The following is a 9102-nucleotide window of genomic DNA, read 5'->3' as shown; positions in this document are numbered from 1 at the left end:
GTTGCGTACGGGAATTTGGAACTTGTTTTTTTTTGGTGGGCAAAAAGACCTTTTTAGACCCATTTTTTGTGTTTTGATTTTTGCCCATCATCGAGGGGTTCTTCATCATCGACACGTGAAAGATTAATTTTATGGTCCTTCAGCCGGGCGCTGGTTTTTCCTGGGCCACTTTTCCTTTCCATTACCACCCGAGGTGTAGAGACCGCAACGGATCAGATATCCACACGCTGCTGGAGTGCCTGTTGACTTCCGGCAGGTTTAATCCCGCGTGCCCATCTACCAGATTGAGGCATCAAATCAAGTGTTTCATGAGCTGTTTTGTTTAGGTCGATTCGGGAACTCACGACAGGATCCACTTCGAACTGATCGTACGATGCGATCGGATCAGGTACTATCGGTGCTTATCATCGGATACGAGTGTTAAAGGACAGTACTTCGGGTGGAACTGAACGGGAAGTGATGAGTTGGCAGTTACGTCCTGCAGTTAAAGTGAACCAAGCCGCAGTACCGGTGAAGGGTTCCCAGCTAGGTTGATCTTCACTGTCGAAGGGTTAACAATTTTCCCATGAAAAATGGATCCGCCGATCGAATCTTCCAGGTAGGTACTCTGGGCCATAAATTGAGGTACAAAAGGAGTTGAATTATGATGATGCCATCAAAGGTAACTGTTGTTGCAATCCGTGTTCATCCGTGGGACAGTTCTGGGAACTGTGTATTTCTCCAGCTCTTTTCCTTCCTTTACACCATCCGAACAGCGGGAGCGATACCTCACAAACCATCAAGCACGAAGGAAAAGGTTTGAAAAGGAAAAAAACGGAAGGAACGAAACGAGCCACATAATTACAAAGTTTTCTTTTGGCGCTAGGATGAACAGTTCGTCCTTTATACCTGCGTCCTGCGAGTTGAGGAAATCAACGGAAGCGTTCACACCGGGTAGAGCGTGATCCTTAGCGCATCCCTTGCTTAGAACGTAACGGAACTGCCCCGGTTTCGTAATGCAGCTGGTGCTTCTTGCGCTATCTGCCATTTAGCCTTTCTTACAGTTTTCCCACGAACGGTACCGTTTGGCTAACCCCTTCCCAGCGAAGGATTTCGCTTCCATTTCGCTTCAATACCCATTACTGCGTATTGCAATTTATTTTGCACTTCATAAACCCACCATCCTGGATAATCCTGGTGCGTCGATGCGTCGGTTCAAATTTGCCGAAGCTGCCGGAAGCGGGTGAAAGTGAAAGCATCCTTTCAAACGCAAAGCCGCTCGGGGTGCGCTAACAATCGTAAAGGACGATCGCCACAAAAAGAGGATTAGTTTTAAATTTGAATTACAATCGATACGCCAGTGTGCCCCGGTGAGCCTGGCAGCCGGAATGGTACTCCGGTTCCGGTTGAAGGATTTTCTTCCTTCGTTCGATCTCGTTCGACCGGATGCTAAAGCCTAAGCTCCTGGCTGTGGCTCTTCGTGATAATGTTCACATATGTTTTATTCATTGCCAGCTATACATACACACCTTACCGCGATTGTGGTGAAATAGACCGTTACATGGTCGATTAGCTAAGGATGTACGGTCAAATCGTAAAGATGGCATTGACGTTGTGTTCTTGAACGTATCAAGTGGGAATATGTTGAAGGTGATTTCTTAGGCATTTATTTTCAACAACATTATCTCTCAAAGTGAATGAAAATATAATGGCTAAATCGGAATCGCATATTTTATAGAAACAGCTCCCTTTGGTCCTTTTTTAATATTAGAAAAGCTCAGAAGTTCTTCTGCTGACGAAGAGTAAAAACTTGTTCTAAAAACTATAAATGAAAACCTTTTTTTTCTTACTTGATTTAATTATCAAAAATAAATTCCGGTTTTTATTAAATTAATATGAATATTATCGTATGTTAAAGCTTTATAAATATAAATAAAAAAATCCTTATATCGTTCGTTCTACATCATTCTAATCGAGCATTTTTAATATAAATTGTCATTTTTATTTAATTATAGCTTTGTTTTTAATCTGCCTGAAAATAACATATTAACAAACAATCAGAAATACGCTTAAAAAATAATCCATCCATGGTGGGCATAATTGTAAAATGCTTTCATCAAACCAAGCACCTTTCGCTTCCGCAATAGCCAAACAAAATACAGTCCCCGTTCTACGTTCACTCAACCACTCAAAAAAAGGCCACTAAACGACGGGTACATCGGCACATCTGCCGCACCTTCAATCACGACACATTTCGTTTGCATGCGCTTTATACCCGCGTGTTATGGTAATTTCAGCTAACCGAACCGAAATTTCTGCACTCACTACGAACCCCGTTCGGGCTGTTGCGCATCGAATGTTGCGTCCCTTGCATAAAAAAGGATTTTAAGCAAAATGTTCGGTTCGATGAAATTTAAAACCGTCGATTTCGGGATACCTAACTACCTGCGCGATCCATCCCTATTGCGCTTGGTCGCTTAACACCTTTTAGAAACCCATTCCCCGGGCCGTTTCAATTTGGTTGGACCGAGGAGTCACGGCGTTAGGACGGTTGGCACACTTTGGCCGGGCGAAAGTATTTGGCCGTTCCAATCCTGGCAGTCGGTAATTTATAGATATACGTTTTTTTCTATACGATGAATAAATATCCTAATTCCGCTTTGGGACCCCTGGTACGGCTTGTGTGTGTGTGTGCGCATTCCTGTTTTTTTCGTCCCTCCAGACACGCCTTTACGGTACCCTAAAGGATGTAAATGTTCACTCGATTAGAATACGACCCGAAAGCGGACTGAATGTCACTAACCTTTGGAATCGGAGGGAAACCCATGCATCCTGCTGCAGCGTACGATGAAAATCTGGCAGATAGTGACATGTGTGTCTTGCCAAAGGTTCCGACGAGTTCAGTCCGTAGCTGCACGTACAGCATATTCGGTCTATTTTACAGACAACCTTAGACATCGTAACCAACCGGTGACCAGACGCAATTGTGCAAGAAAATCATCAAGAAATACTCCTTTTGACCTGGCCCAGACATCGTTAAGGGGCAGTTTTGTTGACCACAGTCACGTGCTGATACATCCCTCTGCTTCTGTCCAGTTTCTTCCGACTGTAGAAGCATGCTGTCAGAATAGTTTTACTTTCACCCTTACTACCCTTATAGCCGTTAAATGCTGTCCAATAATTGAATGTGAACCCTTACCTTGGCGTGGTCGGCATCGTTGGCGGCGTTAGGCTTTGTGCCGTGCGTTACAACTTGTCAAGATCGGCCCAGGACGTCAGAGAAAATAAAACAAATTTGTCAACCAAACAAAAAAAAAGGAATTCGCTGCCAGGGGCCCTTTTTTGCCCCCGTTCTCATCAGCCTGCACTCAATCAAAGTTTTCCCTTTTTCTAAGTGACACATTGGAAGTGAAAACAAAAATATGGAAGCCACGAAAAAAACCTTCGAGCAGGGATTGAAAATTTCAAAAGCAAATCATTGCATTTCTCTGATGTCAAGAGCTTGGTTTGGAAGAGCTTGTTGCATCTGCCTGGTTTTAAAAGTCGTGCTCCTTCTTTTTTTTGTCACCGAATCCTTTACACCGGAAGTTAAATGGGTTGACGTTTCGGGACAAATAGTGAAACAAAAGCTTTGCTGCTTCCGTTTGCTTTGGTTGAAATATCGCAGGTGAAGCTAAGATGTGCAACAAGCCCTCGGTGCAGATGGTCAAACAAAACGAAATAGTGAAAGTTGTACAAACAGTTGTATGCTGATCAAACAAACGCTTGTTGCATCTTCCTTAGTTTAATTAAAGATTCATAAAGTACTTATCTTTGTAACAAATTAGCGTTCAAATTATACAAAGATCATACTAACGATCGCGACAGAAAACAAAGCATAAAAAAGATCCTCATTCTATTATTCAATTCCTGTGTAATGTGTTTTTCCATTCTTCCCATTTTATGTCGCACTTCGCATAAATTTAATCCAGTTCTATACCATTGCTTTGGCTTCCTTTAAGAATTGATGGAAAGAATACCAAATAATCCCCTTCGTTTTGCTTTTCATCTCAAAACAACAAAGACCTCGCGCACAAAAGATCCTCAACTTCGACCCTTTAGCTCCGGTTAGCCCCCTTGTGTGTGATGAGGTGTAAGAAAAAGGAGTAAGAAATGGGAAAAAGGTAATTGCGTCAAAAGCGAACTCGTCATGCATCGGCTGGGAATACCGGAGCATAGGTAACGTCCTCACGTGATGTGTTACGTACATCCAGACTGGTGCTGTTAAGGTCGTTCTGGTTTAGTCATACAACAACCACGATCGGTAGCAGGATCACGAAGTTACAACAAGCCATATCGGTTAAGGAATTTGTGCAAGCCATATCGGTTAAGGAAGAAGAGTTAAGTTCAGTGTTTGTGATCATTGATTCGATTCAGATTTTGTTACATGCAATTAAAGTGGAATTATTGAAGTGTTAAAATTACTTAATTAAAGTGGTATTTTTCAAGTTATAAACGTGAAAACAATTTGTAAGCTCTCAAAAAAAATAAAAATAAGTGACTTTTTATACAAAACAATGTGAAAATAATCAAATCAACAGTAAAAAGTTAAATAAAAAAAACTACCACAAGAACCATTTAAAATATCTATAATTCAGTTATGTAATGATAGTGAATGGAGCAGAGTAAAGAAATCATTACATAAGTTAAAACAATGAAACATAAACTACACAGTATCACAAACAAATTTGAAACCAAGTCAAACGTGTCACTTAAAGATGAAAATAGGACTAAAATATAAGCTATAAAAACTTTTTTTTTGCTTAAAGTTTGTTTTTGCAATTTGTAGAGTTCGAATTGAAAAACTTTTATAATTATTTTTCGGTGTTTTGCTGTTATGCAACTTTTGCAATACTCTTATAATGTAACATCTGTCAAGTAAATCCTTTTCTATTCTTTTGTAATATGAAGCCCGTAAGTGTCCATCATACAGTACGATTTAAACATTGTCTAAATAATGGTATACTGCGTTTTCAGGGTTTGAGTTTAGTAAAAATGTTTAGCAAGTGAAATAATATATTATTTTGTTCTCCTTTTTTACTCTTCCTATTAGTCGGATTTGATCTGGTTTGTCTAAAACTTGTGAATTACTTCAAGCTGAATATAAAGAGCATAATCCAGTGTTGATATAAATGCACACAAGTGGCATGATAATTTATAGCATTTTTATTCAAATCTTATACTCAATCTTATAATTTCAAAAGTGAAACCCACAGAAAACATGAAAATGCTATGGTAATGGAAAAACATGTCTTAGAGTTGAATGAAACGTCTTTGGAATATCGAATCTATGCCAAAATAACAATTTGAAATTGTCCAAAAATGAGTTAAGTAAGTTAAGTGAGTTAAGTAAAACATAAAAACAATGGTTTTGTTTCATGAAAGAGCCACAACAGGAGTGATGTTTCAGATGATAGATACTAATTATATTAACCATGAAGTGCATGTCACAATGAAGTGCGTTTAAGAATTTAAAAATGAAGATCAAGGGCTCTTAAAGAAGCGTTATTAATTCGTAAAGGGCAACCAAACCATATTTCAGATTTATTTTTATCATGAGTCAGTCTTCGTTACAGGGAAACGGTCTGGGTAGGATTGAATAAAACATATACCGCCAGAAAATCCGCAGAAGAAGCTTTATTGTGGTTTAAATAAACTGTACGTATGCTCAATACGTACCATAACTGTTTTATTCCCAATATAAAACTTTGTTTTATTCAAACCTATAGAAAATCGAAATAAAATAAACAATTGAAACTCGAATGAAATCGGTGTATTTACACAACTTGTCTGTTTATTCACGCTAGTAATATTTAATAGCGTAAAATTTAAGTTAGCATAATATGCAAAAATAATTTTACACAACGCTTTGCCGAACGGAATGTCGAAATGCTAAATACTTTCGAACGCAAATCTCACACAAACGCTTTTAGGATCTAAATATCACACATTCTAATCACCATTCCACATAAGCTATGCCGCACCATGCGCCATCGTTGCTTCTGTACACACAGACACACATAGACACACACACAAACCAAATGGTCCTCCATTTTATTAGTTGCGTCCGAATACTGTGCGCATGAATAGGGATACTGTCCGGCAGAGCGAGATAGGGAGACGGTGAAAAAACGGAATAGTTTTTCCCAAAAACCGGACACACGGGGGAAATATGCTCTACCCTCCCACTCACACACATAAGGTAGGAAAAAGAGAGAGAGAAAAAGAGATAGTGAGAAATTGGAAAAGGGAATGCTGATGGAAGGGACACGAAAAAAGGGACGTCCGTTACGTTGAAACAACGAACCCTCGCTTGGACCGGTCCGATGTTGGCCATCATCTTCTCCTACTCAACGGTAAACGAGGCACTCGATGGCACGGTTTAAGTGGGTTGGCTAGTTATAAGTTTATGTACGTGTGTGTGTGTCTGCCCTTCCAGTAGCCCATGTTCGTCCCCCCCGCATCCATCCCGCTCCTAGTGACCAAACATTCCTTGCAAAATGTGTGAACGATTTCCATCTAACATTCCAGGCCTCGGTCGGTAGCTCGGAAAACCCTTGGAAATGGGAGAATGGTGAAGGAGTTGTGGCAGAAGGCATGCGGACAACGTACACTGCTGGACGAGGGTAAAAATGATCGCTTTACGATGCCCGATATATACGAGTGAGGGTTGTTTTTCTTACTGTCCTTCTCCCACCCCTTTTCCTGCTGACCCTTTTCTTCGCTCCCTTCCCGACCCCCCAAAAACTCCCCCTCCCCGGGGGAGGACCGGGCGACTATCCTTTTTTACTATCAACCAATAGTCCGAAAAACCCTTCCGTTCTCGTGCGGACCTTCGTTATGCATTTATTTTCTAATAAAATTGACTCGTTTTCTTGTTACGGAGCCCGGAAAGGGGCCCGAAAGGGCCGCAAGACAAGAGGAAAAACCCTTTTTCCGAAGGGGTAAGCCGAAACGACCGGTAAGAAAAAGTGCCCAGTTTCCAACGTAACCACCCGTACCACCTTGCCACGTCCGCCAGCATCGCACATGGCACATGGGTGGGTTAAAGTGTGGGAGACAGCAAACCCCGGAGCAGAACTACAGCGGAAGCATCAAAACCGTACATACGGTACGGTACGGAGTCCGTAGGTAGTTTTGCAAACTGGACGATACAAACCCCGAACGCACCCGAAGGGTTTGCGGAAGCTACCGAGAAAAACCTCCTGGAGTTGGAGTGGCCCTCGGAATGGGTGGGATGGTGTTTGGTCCTTTTTCCGGACGTACGAGGGTTTTTCGCATTTCCCGCCTGAACAAGAAGAAGAAGGGTTTGTTTAGAGAGGACATTCCGGGGCTGGGCAAAAAGGGACATTCCTACCCTTTAAAAACCGTGGGCAACCGTGCGTGTGTGTACATTTGTGCGAATGTGTCAATATTTGCCGGTATGAGGTTATAAAATGGGCCGTCCAGCCTGACACGCGGTAGAGGGTAGGTGTGCGTGTGTGTGTGTGTGTGTGGGAAAGGGGATTCGAGAAAGAACAACCAAGCGTGTGTGTGTATGTGCGATGCAAAAATGGTCGGCATGTGCTAACAAGATACTGGGAATTTCTGGCCCCCTTGGCCGAAATGGATGAATATTGAGATTGTCTTCAAACCCTTCCCCATATCGTCCTTGTTTTCTTTTCCCCTTTTCCCCACCAACCCTTGGGACAATTTTTTTTTCTTCCCACTTGACCACAGTCTGCCACACAGACTGTGTGCGGTGCGCACAGTCCATTGGATCTGGAAAACCAACTAACGAAAAAAAAAACTAAGGGATGAACCGACGCACAAATATATGCTCGACGGACGTGGTTGTTATGGGAAACCATCCGACTAAAACCCGGTAGCTTCGATTTTCAAAGTGAACATTTTTCTTACTGGAAGGTTCTTTTTTTCACTCATGTTTCCGTTTTGGAGCCAAACCGTACTACGGCACGGGGGAAAAAACAAGGAAAAACAACAATTTTCTTCTTCGCCCACTAGCGCACTAAACTTACTCCCGTTTTTCTCTAGTTTGCCTCGGTTTTTTTTTCCGGGAGGGAAAAACATTTGGAAGGACAACACATATTTTATTTAATAGAAATAAATAGACAAGGGTTCAGCATGCTTTTACTTTATCGTACGGACATTCTTTTTTATGCGTTTTATTCGGTTTCCAAAAGGGAATATCTGTTTTAGGTCTGGCATTCGCGCAATGGGAAATGGGAAAACCGTCCGACAGCTAACTCCTTTGATGGACACTAGGGATTGTTCCCTTGGGATGTGTGTGTGGAAATGTCCATTTTCTTCGTCGGTAAATTGACAACTCCGTCATGGCAAGAATCGTTGTGACATTTTGCAGATGCTTAAGTATGTAAATTTAATGTGCTAATGAAGAAGTAGTGGGAAAGGAAAAGGATAACATACATATGCATCTGTTGTACGTCCATACTGTGAAGGAATATTATTTTAATTTTTTGTTAAAGCATATCTTACTTCCTTCCCCCTATTAAAAGCTTTCTATCCCCTGAACACTCAACTTTTTCGCTCAACTTTGCTTGCTTCCGCTGATTTGCGAAATTTTTGAAGTGAATAAATGCAATCAGTTCATAAAATATAATCCACTTTCGAACGGGCTCTCTATTTTGCTTTGTATGCTGTGCGAATCTGTACGTCCGACTATTAAAATGCACCCAGCTTATGCAAGGCGTGTACAGTGAACTAAAAACAACAACCGAACGGAAGCCCAGCCAGCATTAGCAAGGGAGCTGCACAGCAAGGGAACCGAACCGTTTGCTTATAAGTAAACCAGCCAAACAAGCAGGATTCGGCTCTTGTTTCTTACCTATGCAGGCTTCCGTTTCCGGAAGCCATTAGTCGACGGTCCGGTTGGTTCCACACATTGGAACATGATCTAAAGTTGAATATCTTTTGAAGTTATTTAAGAGGTAAAAATTTTTTAAGTTATTTTTTTAAATTCTAAAATGTTTCACCTTCACAATTTATTTTTAATGTCTTTCACAGTTGATAAGAGTAATTGAATATCCAATAAAATAATTTAAAATAATTGAAAACTCTGATTCC

Source organism: Anopheles funestus, chromosome 2RL, assembly GCF_943734845.2.
Source record: "Anopheles funestus chromosome 2RL, idAnoFuneDA-416_04, whole genome shotgun sequence".
Taxonomy (NCBI): Eukaryota; Metazoa; Arthropoda; class Insecta; order Diptera; family Culicidae; genus Anopheles; species Anopheles funestus.
Note: the sequence above shows the minus strand (reverse complement) of the source record.